This window comes from Papaver somniferum, chromosome 7, assembly GCF_003573695.1.
Source record: "Papaver somniferum cultivar HN1 chromosome 7, ASM357369v1, whole genome shotgun sequence".
In the NCBI taxonomy this organism is placed as follows: domain Eukaryota; kingdom Viridiplantae; phylum Streptophyta; class Magnoliopsida; order Ranunculales; family Papaveraceae; genus Papaver; species Papaver somniferum.
Window position 1 is genome coordinate 191,349,087 of NC_039364.1, and position 15,254 is coordinate 191,364,340.

At 37.0% G+C, this 15,254-nt stretch overlaps 1 long non-coding RNA gene across 1 annotated transcript; it reads left to right on the plus strand.

The window, feature by feature from the left end:
- Positions 1–8,741: 8,741 nt before the first annotated feature.
- LOC113299256 lies at positions 8,742–12,103 on the plus strand. Its single transcript, XR_003334753.1, has 3 exons — positions 8,742–8,913; positions 10,451–10,550; positions 11,551–12,103. It is a non-coding gene; the product is annotated as an uncharacterized LOC113299256 (long non-coding RNA).
- The last annotated feature ends 3,151 nt before the right edge of the window (positions 12,104–15,254 follow it).

A 15,254-nucleotide genomic window follows, 5' to 3' on the forward strand; every position in this document is an offset into this window, starting at 1 on the left:
GAAAATAAAATTTGGTTTTTGAATGGGAGCAAGCCCACTGTTGGTTTTGTGTTTGCTTTGGCTCAGCTGGTTTGAAAACGTTTGGTGAAACTGAGTCCAAAATCTCGGCCTAGAATTTGGGTACTCGGCCCACTAACGAGTTAACCTAGCGTGATCGGTTACAAGCTCAGTTGGGTTTAAAAACCCAGAATACAAAATACCAGTCCAAATTAAATAAGCTCACAAAAATTAAATACAAGCCCACAAATTAAACAAACAAGCCCACAGAAATTAATTACAAACCCAACAGAAAATAAAAAGCCCAAAAATTGGCTTTAATATTACAAGCCCACAATTAAAAATTGGAAGCCCACAATTCGGGTTCTCTTAAATGGGTTACCTTTTAAGCACAGCCCAGCTGCTCTGATATTGTTGCAAAAACCCAGTTGGGCTTTGGTTCTTTTCCTTGGTGGCGTCCCAGCAGAGGAAAAACAGGTTCAGAACAGCAGGCCCAACAGCAAAAGAAGTGAAGCAGATGCAGATGCAAATGCTATGCAGTGAAATGCAAAAATAGCTAATAAAACTACAAGAAAAACACAACACCAATCCCCGGCAGCGGCGCCAAAAACTTGGTAGACCCGGAAAAGTGTATAAAATTGAAGCGAAATGAAACGGGCCTACAGTAATACCGCAAGTGCACGGTCGTCAATTGTAGCTCGTGCAAGTACGGGTCGATCCACAGAGACTGGGAGTGTTTGGAGTTTCTAGCTATTTGGGCTCTAAATTGCTATTGGGCTTCTAATTGTGCTTTGGGCTTAGTGGTTTTTTTTTTTGTAACAATGAAATGGTTTTGGGCTCCGTGGGCTTTTGGATTGACTGTGAACTTATGGGATTTTGGTCTTTTGATGTGAACTGGGCTTGGTAACAGTGAACTGGGCCTTAGGCCTTAACCTGAACTTTGATTAAGTCCACAGTGGGCTTTTGTAATGACTGAACTTGTAGCCCAGAATTGAACTGGACCTGAAGCAGCAGCAGTGGTGGCTTCAGCAGCAGCAGAAGCAGTGCACAGCAGCAGCAGAAGCAGTGGGCAGGTGCTCAGCAGGGAAAGGGAGAGCAGGAGCTGTGCAGGCAGACAAGGTAACTAAATCACACAGGGCCAAGGATGGCATTTACAATGACAATGAAGATGGTAGTGAAATAATGAGACAATGGATGATAAAATAATAAACACAAGAAAACAGATACAAATACAAAACACAAAACAGGTGACAGTGGCAGTGGAGAGTGATAGTGAAGAAAAGCAAAGGAAATGGTGAAAATGGCAGTGAGGATGGCAATGGAAATGAAGCAAAGAGAAAGACCAAGGCAGTGAAGTAAATGTGACAGTGAAGCAAAGGTAACAGTGGCAGTTAACAGGAAACAAAGCCAAATAAACCAAGGCTGTTAGCCAAGGGCAGGGAGGAGTTTGCAGCTGTGGCTAAGCTAAGGCTTAGAATCCACCTTGTGTCCTAGCTAAACAATGCAATTCTAGATTTAAAAACTTAAGCATCCAACTAGAATGGGAAGAGAATCAGCTTGCTCACTGATTTGCCCCTAGCATTGACTGTATTTTGACAGAACAATCAATCACAGGCATATCAGAGCACCAACTTCTTCCCATTACTCAAGCAAAACAGGCCTTCCTAGAAATTCATCATTCATTAGTGCACTAAGGTTTCATCTGAGCCTCAACAGTGAACTCAGAACATAATTAACACTACAATGGAACTAAACATGATTAACAGGAACAACACACATTTAAACTACAATGGCAAAACAGTAACACACATTTAAACAACACATTTAAACAACACACATTTAAACAACACACATTTAACAGGAACAACACAACATTTAAACTACTAAACAGTGAATGAAAATTGCAATGAAGAACCCTAAAAATTAACAGTGAAATCAAATTGACATTGAGAATTAACCCAATTAGGGGGTATCTCGGCTAACCAAGAACAACCTTTAACATCCTACATCACTTCCCTTTTATAGCTTACAACAAAATACAAAACCCTAATTCGAAACCCTAATTTTTTGGGGAAAATCAAATTCTCTCACCAATTTCCTGAATTGAGCTCGACCCATGCTTGTTGATGTCCCTCTGATGCTCTTCCTGCTCCAATTGATGTACTGCAACCCTAGCTCGAGTTGTTTCATCAACTCCACACCTAGGTCAGAGAGATGTGGGTTTGGGGAAACGACTAGGCTAGGAAGAGAAAACTGTGGTACGTACGGGTTTTGGTAGAGGCGGAGAGGGGTGTAGTGAAGCTCGAGGAGCAGCAGTTGCAGGCTGCCATGGTCGGGTGGAAGGAGGAGATGTCAGAGTTTTCTCTGCAGACGGAGTGGAGGAGAAGAACTCGATGTTTTTGGGAGAAGGGTGTGTTTGGCGATGGGTATAGGGTGTTCGATACTTGGGTGTTAGGCGGGTTCGGCGAGGTTTGATGATCTGCGACAAGGAGCGATGGATGGGAAGATGGTAGGTGGATCCAACGGCGATACGGAGGTAAGCGTGGAGCGACCGTCAGATGAAGGGATGTAGCAAAACGGACGACCCAGGATGGAGATGGGCGTTGCGATGTAAAGCGGGGGCTTCGGAGTTTGATGTGCGATGATGGAGCGACCGTAGGATGCTGAAATCCTTCGATCTGACGGCTGAAATCCGAGACGGGCTTGGATAGTGGAAATGTGTTTGAGTAAGGGTTTTGGGCCTTGGGTATGCCAAGCCCATATCTTCTTTAAGGACAATTCTTCTTCTTCAAGCCCACTTCTAGCCTTTTGGTCTTGTGCACAACATTCTTCGCGGCTTCCTTGTGTAATTCCTCCCGGCTTTTCACTACTTTTCTGCTCTTTTCCGCTCTGCTATTCATCCAAACTTTATTTATTACCTAAAAATGCAAAATTAAGTAAGAAAAATATTTATTCTTGAAAACAATGAAAATACAGAATATGGGATAAAATGTAGAATTAATGCACAAAAGATGAGTTAAATGCCAAGAAAAATATATAGAAATATGCACTTTTTAGCACTCATCATAAAGCAATCAATATTCACCGTTAGATGAAAATATAATTTAGATTCAAGCTAATATTTCTCAACCGTTAGATCGAAAACTTAGCTTGCCACACACACTTGAGATATACGTTTACTGGGTTTGTGAAAACCGTGCCCAAACGTGTACGTGTATGTTGGTTCAACATAGTAACCCAAAAGGTCAACCATATGAGCACTTCATATTAACCTTGTTATTCTTCACCATAACTAGTTCAATTGACTCAAATGAACTAGTTAGAGAGTTTTTCAATTGCTATGAGATCTTATGTAACTACACAAAAAACAATTGAAACAAAGATGATTCGATTCGATTGAATCGACTCATGAACTTTATAGCCACGGTTTGCATACTGCATTCCTTAGTAATTTAAGTTTCATGTTCAAAGCACATCTTTAGATCATAACCCACTCAAGTACACAAACAAGTTCGCGGACTTAAGACAACCGGCAGAGTTTTCCAAATTCAGCAAAAAATCTCGGCAAGGAGACTTCCGCCAGTTCGCGGATTAAACACGCAAACGAGTTTTTGGAAAATCCCAGCAGAAATTCTCGGCAAGAGAACTTCCGTCAATTCGCGGACTGAGCTCGCAAACTGAGTTCGCGGACTTGGCAAAGCCAATTACTCCGGTTTCTCTCAATCAACAAAGTTCGCAAACTTCGGATTAAGGAATAGGACTTATGCACATATGTGTTTCCACACAATGCTTATATCCATCATTGGTTATATAGACCTAAACTCTCATTCCAACCATTGAAACATTCTTAGAGGACGTTATATAGTTGTTACACTATTTCTCGTCAAAGCGATTTTCAAAGTGATTGAAACATTATGACTTTCGTCATTAGGTGAAGATAAACCCGATCAAAGCGAAACGCTTTACCAACACATGATTTCGAGATATGGATAGGCGAGATATACTCGACTCGAAATATCAAATGTGTATGATCCAGTCTATATAACATATGACTTTTGTCTCATAAGAAGTAGGAGATAGAAGAGATAAACTTTTGAGTGATAGATAAGTTCAAGTCTCCACATACCTTTTTGTTGATGAAGTTCCACGGTTCCTTGAGTAGATCTTCGTTGTTGTATGATGAATCTCCATGAAGTCCTTGAGCTCAACTACACTTTTTTATCCTAGTCCGAGACTTAGCTATGTAGACTAGAAATAAAGACTGATAGTTTTGATCACTAACATTGTCAAACATGCTTGAGATAGCAACGCATGCGGGGCCGACCGAGCTATGCTCTAACAATCTCCCCCTTTGTCAATTTTAGTGACAAAACTATTAATACATATGAAATAAAAAAAAGATAAACTTTAGTGGCTCCTATTCCATAGTCTAATCTTCAACGTTCCCTGAAATATTCGTCTTTCAAGTACTCCAATGATCCCAAAGGTTGTAAGTTTAGCATCACCGTTGTTGAAGATCCGTAGCTATAACAATGAGAGAAATTGAGATTCTCGATCATTATTATACAGTGACATAGTATTATTATGTAACATCAAAGTCCAATTGCATCACGACTTTAACAATAATACTGCGGTGATATGTATCACTCCCCCTTAGTCAATACTCCATCTCACATGGAAACCACTCCCCCTTGCACAATGATCCGAAAACCATATGTATATGTAGTAGAACTACACATTAATTCTCCCCCTTTTTGTCAATAAAATTGGCAAAGGTACAAGAACGGGTTCCTAATGAAATTTCCGAGAAGAGACGTTTCATAGACTAAAAGAGAAAAATACATACCAACTTAATTTAGATGCAATCATAAAGCCGAAGCTAAATGCATTCATCAAGGAGTTTTAAGATACAAGATAACCCCTATAAAATTCCACAGCCGCACACGCCGCAAGATATTACCATTAAGCACAAGTTCAAAAGAACTTTCCCCCATTTGATGTCATTCCCGAGAGAACAACAAGAGCGACCTTAATTTCGAAAGAAAATAAGGATTTTTAATTAGACACCAAAAACCATGGGAAAACGATTTTCCATATCCAAAACTCAATCAAATTAATCACAAGTAACCCATGATTAATTTAATTGGAATACACAACTAAATCAAACCACAAAAGTGATCAATTTAATTGATTGTGCTCAACATAAGTAAACTTACGAAGCTACGACTAAGGTAATCATACAGAGATGACTAACTTAATCGTTCACATACTCAACATAAGGAAAACCTTACGGAATATAAGACTACATCAACCAATAGAACATAGTTATAGCCGTTCATATACTCAACACAAGAACTTGTGGAATATATGAAAACTCAGCTAGATTAATTACAAGAGAACCCATAATTAATCTAATTGGAATACAAACAACCAAACTAATCACGAAGGTAATCAATTTAATTGTCAAAAGTTTTGCTCGACAAAAGAAGACTTTCGGAAAAAATAACTAAATAACAACCCAAGATGATTAGTTTAGTTCATAATGCTCAACATATAGCATCTTATGGAACAACCAACAAAACCAATAAGAATAATCGACTTAGTTGTATCGTGATCAACATAAGACACATAATGGAGCCTTCACGGTAATACAAAAAGAATGGATCAATGAAGATCAATACCGTGGAATACATACAAGGATCTATTCTATCTTTCCACCACTATATGCATAATGACATAATAGACTTTATCCTTGTCACACAAAAGATTTTATCCTATTTTCCATCAAATAAATGACTGCATGGGCATACCTTTTGTAATTGTCAAAAGTCTATTCATTCCTTTATCAATACATGCATATCGACATACGAAAGACTTTACTTTTGACAAGGTATGGGACACTCATAGTTCACGGATGCAAACAATACATATCCCATAAACAATTGCAATATCACAAAATCATAAAGATTAATACTGCAATAACAGTCTTTGCCTTTAAAAGGTAGAATCAATCTTTTTCGCATGGATTTATACCAAGAGTGGTTAACAAAAGCGTATAAAAAGATTTTCTTAACAAAGAAGAACATACAAAGTCATTGACGACTATGCACCATAGTTCACATTAGATGATTGTGAACACTCAAGAATATATAGCAATGTGAACTACTACCCATTCTCGAACTTCCTTCTTTCTGATTCACCAACATCACTCTTGTAACAGCCAAAAAATAGCTTAGAATAGGATTTCTCCAAGAATCCCATTGCCCAAGTCCAAGAGAATAGAACAAGTGCAACGAAACGGAGCAAACACTAAAAAACAAGAGACAAGAAAAAGACCAATATTAACTCATCCAAATTCAACAATTCTCATCTCCATTTTGAAGGGAATTCAATAAGGAAGAGAATGCAAAAAGAATGAGGTAAATCCGAGTTCGGATGAAGAGGTTATTGCCAAAACAAGTTTACCGAATATCGATGTCAAGTATGCATACGGGTTTGCGAACTTAAACCCCTGGATTTTGATTTTGAATGCTGTTATGCATACTTGGTATGTGTACCATGTAGTCCAAACATCCCGAACTATTATTTTCAAACCTAGACATTTAAGAACCTTAAACACAGATCAAGTTAGGTAGAAATGAACGATAAGCAAGATTATTATAAGTATTCTAAGCAAATAAAAGTACAAATCTTGCTCAAGTTTATAGACATACCTTTTTAGATGAATCCAATCGAATTCTACCGCCTTACCGAACATAATTTGTGTGCCCCAATTCTTCCTCACCGTATACAAAGCAGGGCATTTCTTGGTGAGAATGCACTTTCAACACAAACAAGTTGTGTTGAGGTGAACAATGTCTTGCTCACCATGGCACCAAGAAAGAGTTTCTTTCCAACAACTCTTAAATCTTGTAGTGTTGAGAAACACCCAAGGAACTGTTTTTATAAGTCTATCAAAGAACTTCAAGAGAACCCAAAAATATTTGTATTTCTGATTTCTTGTTTTCCAACATATAAAAAACAGTTTCTGCAGATAGTTTTTAGTACTTCTTCATAAAATAAGTCAATACTACTATCTTGATAGGAAGTATCAGGAATTGAGCAACGAATCAATTCATGCTTTGAGGTGATACACTCAGATGACTGAGATTTAAACTCCTCTTGTAATTCGTTTAGTTTATCACAACTAATTGGATTACGCAGAGGAGGAGCATTGCTCTCACTGATTAGTAAATCAATATCAACCTCCACATGAATATTATTCATCATAACTTGATTTAGCATGTCAAGAGATTCTTGCCCTTTCTGGAGGTATAACTCAACATTAAGAGATAAGCTCTCAAGCATCTTTTCAAGCCCTGAAAACACTTCAAGGGATTTTAAACCTGGTGGAGGTTTAGATAGAATTTCTTCTACAGATTTTATTAAATCAGTCATGGAAGAGAATTCTGAAATCCCTAGATCTGGTGGTGCATTTATTGAGATAACACTACTTTCCATAGAGTCAGATCGCAACAAACACAAACTTGTAAGGTCTTAAACGTGTTTGCCTGCTCTGATACCAATTGAAAAAGCGGGGGTCTAACAACACTACCCAATCTTTCGCTTAGCAATCTGTATGGACTAACTCCGAAATACTTTGCTAGAGAATCAACTAGACAGTCAAACTCAATCTAGATAAAAGTATCTCAAGGAGTTAATATCTCTCTCTTGATTTGATTTTTACTCAAGCTAAAAATAATAGCGAGTCTTTATCAAATACAAGGAATAACTTGGACGGTACCAAAGACCAATTTCCAAGTGTTAATCAATGAAATCAACAACCACAAGGTCGGATCTCTAATCGATTAAACTTTAACACACTATCTGTATTATTTCAATTATGAAGATAAACAATATAATGCGGAAAATGAAATGACACAGACACCAGAAATTTTGTTAACGAGGAAACCGCAAATGCAGAAAAACCCCGGGACCTAGTCCAGATTGAATACACACTGTATTAAGCCGCTACAGACACTAGCCTACTCCAAGTTAGCTTCAGACTGGACTATAGTTGAACCCCAATCAATCTCCCACTAATTCAAGGTACAGTTGTACTCCTACGCCTCTGATCCCAGCAGGATACTGCGCACTTGATTCCCTTAGCTGATCTCACCCACAACCAAGAGTTGCCGCAACCCAAAATCACAGACTTGATAATAAACAAATCTGTCTCACACAGAAAAGTCTATCAAAGGATAAATCTGTCTCCCACAGAAAAACCCTAGGTTTTTGTTCCGTCTTAAGATATGAAATCAAGGTGAACAGGAACCAATTGATAATCCGGTCTTATATTCCGGAAGAACAACATAGATTAATCAATCACCTCTTAACAATCTTACTTGAATACACAAGAGGACGTCGAGGAATCACAAACAGTGAGACGAAGATGTTTGTGACTTATTTATCTTGCCTATCAGAAAACTCTCACGATATCAAGCCAATCAAAGATTGTACTCGTACGATAGAAGATGCAAGATCAAATATAACAACACAAATATTTTGCTTGGGCTTTGAGCTCTAACCCAAATCCATATGGTTGTTTGTTTAGTTAAGTAGTCATCCCTCAGCAGCATTAATGAGCATAAGTAAGTAGATGCTAAGAAGAAACTAGATGCTTTGAGCATGAAAGGCACGCGTCGGACTTGAACAGCTAGGGACTTTTGAGTCTTTTCTTTTTATTTTTCCAACCCAGTTTAAGAGAAAAACACATCTCTTGTCTTCTGTTCTTCCAACCATAGCTTTCTTCCCCCGTTTCTATCAATTTTTCTTACTTAAACTATCGGTAGAAATTAAGGGGAAAATTTCGGGATTTTGGATTCGAATTCAAGTTCAACCAACTCTCTGTTCCAAGTGAATTTGTCTTCTACAGAGGTAGGGGTTCTCATTCTCTTAATTTCGTTGTTTATGCTTATCAGTTTTTGATGTCATGTACTTGTACATAAATGGGGTTTCATCTTGCTTTCTTTGCTCTTGAAATTCTATTTTAGTTGATGTGTTTTTCTTTTACTCTTCTCTTAACTTGCATGCACTGGCATGTTTTCTAATGATTCATATGGATCAGAAAAATAGTTTTGAAAGGTTTGTTAATCGTGAATCTAACAAATTTTGACCATGATCTACCTCCAAATTTATTTATGTCTATTTAGAGATTTTTGTACAATAAAATTTGCTTGAAATCTCATATCTTCTCATGCGTTCTCTTGCTTACAGAAAACTGGGCAATTTCAAATGGTATAAATGGTTTGTGAAGATTTAAAGTGTTTTTGCAGTTATACAAGTTTTATTCCCAACTTAAATCTAGTATTGTATTGCATTTTGCAAGTAGCATATTTTCTGTTTGAGAAAATGATCCAATGAGCTACGTTTTCAAAACTTTGATGCAACTTGAACTGTCTGATAAATTGATCTTTCCATTTTTTTTTTTAAAATCTTGATGACTATGTTTCCGTGAGGATATTTGAAAACTGCCCATGACAATTCAATTTGCGATCATGGTCTATTTCAAACGAATTCTTTACGCTGTTGATTTAACTCCATCATTATCCAAGGATTTGAACATTTTTCTCATGGATTTTGTATTTCACTGAAACCCACAAATTTCAGCTCAATGTTTTGTCTTAAGACTCTAATTTAAGTCTTCTTTCTAAAATTCTTGTTTACATAACTAGATGGTAGTTTTTAGTTCCCTTCTATCTTAACTTGAATCAACTGTACTTACTTGCATACAGTGCTTGCATTTTAATTTCACTGTTAATTTCTAGGTAATTAGAACTGACTTGAATTGGTTGGATTATCGAATTTCTGAACATGTGATCATTGCAGTATCATTTGTTTTCCTATTAATGCTCTTGAATTTATTTATCCAAAGGTTTGGGTCATTGCTTATTCACTGTATTAGCATTATTTCTGGTTATGAACTACCCACTTGCTGTTAAATATTGAGTTCTTGTCAAGACTTTGGGAAATGACCCACTGTATTCAACCGTTTGGATGATCTACTTATTTTATGAAGTATAGTTGCCTACTGTAACGTTTTTGTGAGTCTTCCTTCTTATGAACAAGCATAGTAAGAAGCTAGATAGACTCTACTTTGGAACTGTCAGGCCCACTGGGGCACCCCACCACCTCGGTGGCTACCCAGAAGACCGTTCTGAAAACGGTGGCTGGTGACCAGAACTACCCTGACGTCGGCACTGGCCTTATAATTAGTAGAGTGATGTAATTAAATTGCAGTTCTTCACTTGGATATGAATTTGAAAATTGTGTTTAAGGCATCGTGTTTGACACATTTTTATCTATATTTAACTGTTCATGTCTATTTATCCATGTTTCGTGCCGACACTACATTTTTACGTATACCCCTACTGGGCATTCGCTCATCCGCTTTGTTTTGTTTTTCACCTCTCAGAGTATGAAGAGAAGTTGGAGCAGTAATCCGGGAAGAGCTTACGGAAACATAAGCGTTATGAAAGTTAGTTTTCTATTACGTATTGATGTGTATATCACAGGTACCTGGGTGTTTAGTTTATTTGCCTTGATCCTATGGCTTTTTGTACATTTTGTTGTTATCATTGGGGTCTTGTAAATGATCTTTATATGGTCTGCAACTGAAAACTTTCCGGTTTGGTATATAATGGGTCTGGTCTTGGGTGTTGCAACAGTGCTTTTGAATCCCATTTGTTTTCAGATATCTATGTACTGCAGGCATACTCACTTATGCGTTATTAAGTGCTTGTTTAATTTATTTATTTTTTTAAACTCTTGAACTTGATTAATTTGATGCGTTGGATCATGGTATAAAATGTTTATGTTTTCTCTACTGTTTTAGCATATCTTGTTCTCTTTGTTATGCACTTCCATTTAAGTACCTTAAAGTCGTTCCTAAACTGTGTCCCTGTTAAAGTCGTTTCTAAGCATATCTCATTTCTAACTTTCATAACGCTAATGTTATTCACTATTTTCTTCTTATATAATTTTTTTCTGTTTATGTATCGTTTTACACATCGAGTGTGACGGATTGGTGGGTTTTGCCTTGCTAATGGGTTGAAGACCAGCCAATTAGGAGGGAAAATTCACTAGTCCGTTACAGTTGGTATCAGAGCAGAGGTTCCGACTTACCGGGACTGTGTTTGTTTGTTTTATTTTCTGAAATGATCTATTTTTAAAAAAAAATTAAAAAAAAATTAAAAAAAAATTAAAAAAAAATTAATTCTTTCCTATACTTTGCTTGTTTAAGAACTATATGTTGATGTCTCGTATTTGAAATCTGTTTCAGTTTTCTAAGAAATTCGTTTTTGTTCTTGTTAACGTATCTTGTTTTCTTATGCAACTCTAAACTTTGAAACATGATGGTTGAGCTTTTCCTGGAAAGTATCGTTTTTTAAAAGAGTCGCTTTGGTTTTGGGGATTGGGAATTCTATCCAGACACTGTGATATACATATCATTTTGTGTGTTAGTAATGTACATTACTAAAAATTTGTGAATCTGACATTTGTACTGTTTTGAAGATGTCGCGGTGTGGGAAATATGTGGCCTCAAGCTCCGTGTGAAAGAAAATGGTTCTCAGCAAGTGAACGGAATGCCTTAAAAACGACCTAGAGCATCTGGTAGGTTCTGTTAACTATTTTCGTCGCCGTTAGAGACCGCAAGCAGTTGAGTACTGCTGTAGACATGAAGAAATTACAGAAAGTTGTAGGAAACGACTGAGTTTTTAGTAGGAAGGAAGATTCTCGAGAACCAGAGAAGTGGTTCATAGATATAAAGGAGTTTGGTATTACGAAAGTACCGGCGGAGAAAAGGTTTAGGCTTGCATTGTGGTAGGGGGTTTCTCTTCACTGTCACAATTGCGTTTTCGTTTTGGTAAACTGCAATCTATGGTCTCTTTAAAGACAATGAAGTACTAGTTGCATATTTACATGGTTCTCCTACTTGATTTAAAATTGATTCATCAAATCTCTAAAACAGCCCTAGTTTCCTTCCATGTGGTTCTGTGTTGAGAACTTGGTGTTTTATGTGACCTATATCTTCTAATCTAGTTTGAATGGTGACTTTAATTTGCAACTTTGTTTGTACTTACACCTGCCTTTGATTTTTTACAGAATTTTATTTAACATGTTTTCTAGGTGCGTTGGTCTCAAAATCAAGGTTCTTTTTGGTATTGATATTCTCAAATCTTAACAAACCTAGTCTTTTACAGAGTTTACTACTTTGTTTACCAATATTATCGTTAATTAAGTACATCACTTTAAATTGACCTCCATTTTGACTTGGTGCAAGCTACTGATGAGAGTAGTATTTTTCCTCATATCTTAATCACCTCTCACACCCAGATAAAGGGAAAAATAAAAAGCTATTTTAGCACGGTTAGTGTTATTTAATTTTTTTTTTTTTTTTTATAATTTACCATTGCCTTGTTTTAATGGAAAATGAATTTTGGCTTATAACTTCTCTAGTCCGACTAGAGAATATCACCTCCACTTCTGCCATAAAAAAAAAATTGTGTTTCAAACTTCTGTACTCTATGAAATGTTCGTGGTGTTTTGGAGAAAAATATATAATATATAGTTCACTTGATTCCGTGTCGAGGTGCTCTTCCATTTAAATGCATTGCACGAATGAACCTTTCGTATAAAACTTTTGTCTAGTTGAGTGGGGCTTGTATCAATTATTTGAATGTTTTTATTTTCTTTGTACTTGATGTACGGATTTAATGTGTAAACATTAATGTCCTTCCACATTGCTGCTTACTTTAAACTTGTGGTTAAAGTTCAAAAGTTTTATTTTGATTACTTACATATATATATATGGACATGTTTGCAGCTACCATAAATTTTAAGTTGAAACAAACAGAATTCTCCAACCTGCTTTCCATTTAGTTCGTCTTTGACGCTATTTTACGAACAACCTTCTCCGTGCTATTTTTTTTTATTGCTATCTCTATATTGTCAATGAGCATTACGCATTTGAACGACTTCGATTTTCTGATTTGAACTGATTATGGCATGGGATTTTCATATCAGAGGGAGTTATGTTAGTACAAGAGTGTATCCTGAACTGCTATCTAACCGCCAATTTTGATAGAGGGGTATAAGGAAAAACGTTTCTCTAACTGTATCAAGATGTCTTGCATGTCCATAAGTCAAAGCCGAGCAACAATGAACAAGATGACCGTTACAATCATTATCAATAGATGAATGGTAATGAGATTGGGATTTTGTCGCTATATATTTAGAAGAGGATGCCCAAGGTTCAAAAAGGAAATGATAGTCGTTGTGTGACCGTTAGTGGATTAACCAGGTCAGTTCGTTTTCTTTCGGTATGCCTAGACATCGTAACATATATGTAGCTTGTATATTTGAAAGACTGACATGACACACCGGACTTCTTCATATTTCTTCATCAATCGGTTAGAGAAAGACCAGTTATCCACATCCAAGTTTTAGTTTTGGGGTATTTCCCAGCAAGCCGCTGCTTTCTATCATCAAACAGTCGGTCAATCATAACGGTCCACTAAGATATTAGAAGACATGCTGCGATCTAGTGCGATTGACTTCAAGGAAAACCTGAGTTTACAACTACCTCTATTAGAGTGTGCATATAACAACGGTTACCAGTTTAGCATTGGTATGCCATCGTACGAGACTTTATACGGAAATGCAGGACACCCGAAACACTGTGTGAACAGAGCGTAGTGGGTCCTAAAGGGATTCACGAAACTACCACAGAGATAAAGATCCTCCAAGAACGATTGAAAACAACACGAAGTCAAGACAAGAGTTATGACAACTTGAGAACGAAGACCACTTTCAAATTGGAGAATCGTCTTCTTGTAAGACGGTCGAAGACCCGACATCAAGGTATTTCGGAAGAAAAGTAAGTTGTCTCCTCGTTATATTGGACCTTTTGAGATTCTCGAAAATGTTTGTGAAGTCGTGTATCGCTTAGCTTTTCCTCCACAGTTGGCGGATGTGCATAACGTGTTCCATGTATCTATGCTACGGAGATACAACACAGACCCATCACATGTTATTGAGTGGAGAGACTTGCAGCTGAACGACGATACAAGTTACGTTGAAAAAACTATTAAGATGGTCAAAGTGGTGCGGCAACAACATACTCTTGAAGACGCTACCTGGGAGCTCGAGTCCGACGTGAGAGAAAAGTACCCGGAGCTATTTGAAGGTAATCTTCATAGCTTTTCATAAGTTAAGATCGGTTCTACCATCTCACACATATTGGTCATCCAAATATTTGCAATGAATATCCAGACCAATAAGCCTAACGATTTCCCTTTCGATTCATAAAACAAGTTCATGAATGTACTTCCTGTTAAACAAATGCAAAACATTGTTTCCTAGGATCAAAACATCATAACCCATTCTCATAATCATAACAATATATACAAGATTACGTTGATGTCATATCTACGAAGTTCAAAAGATAAGCGTTATACTTCATAGTCTAATTCCCTAATATTATGATCATATTATTATGATCATGACAACTTCACAATTATGTTTTTAATATAGCACGACTTGAAAAATACGTTAGGAATAAAACAAGTTCAACTCAGTATTACTAACTGAAAAAGCGGGGGTACAACAACCGCACCCAATATTTCGCTTAGCAATCTGTATGGACAAACTCCAATATACTTTCTAGAGAATTAACTAGACAGTCAGACTCAATCTAGATAAAAAGTATATCAAAGAGTTTATATCTCAATCTCTCGATTTGATATATACTCAAGCAAATAGAAGTCTGCGAGTTTTTATCAAAGAGAGATAACTTGGATGGTACAAAAGACCAATATCCAAGTGTCAATCAATTTAAATCAACAACCAAAAGGTCGTATATTCTAATTTATTGAACAACGCACAACCTGTGATATTTCAATTATATAACAAAATATAATGCGGAAAATAAATAACACAAACACCAGAATTTTGTTAACGAGAAAACCGCAAATGCAGAAAAACCCCGGGACTTAGACCAGATTGAACACACACAGTATTAAGCCGCTACAGACACTAGCCTACTCCAAATTAACTTCGGTCTGGACTGTAGTTGAACCCCAATCAATCTCACACTGATCCAAGGTACAGTTATGCTCCTACGCCTCTGATCCCAGCAGGATGCTACGTACTTGATTCCCTTAGCTGATCTCACCCACAACTAAGAGTTGCTACGACCCAAAGTCGAATACTTTAAT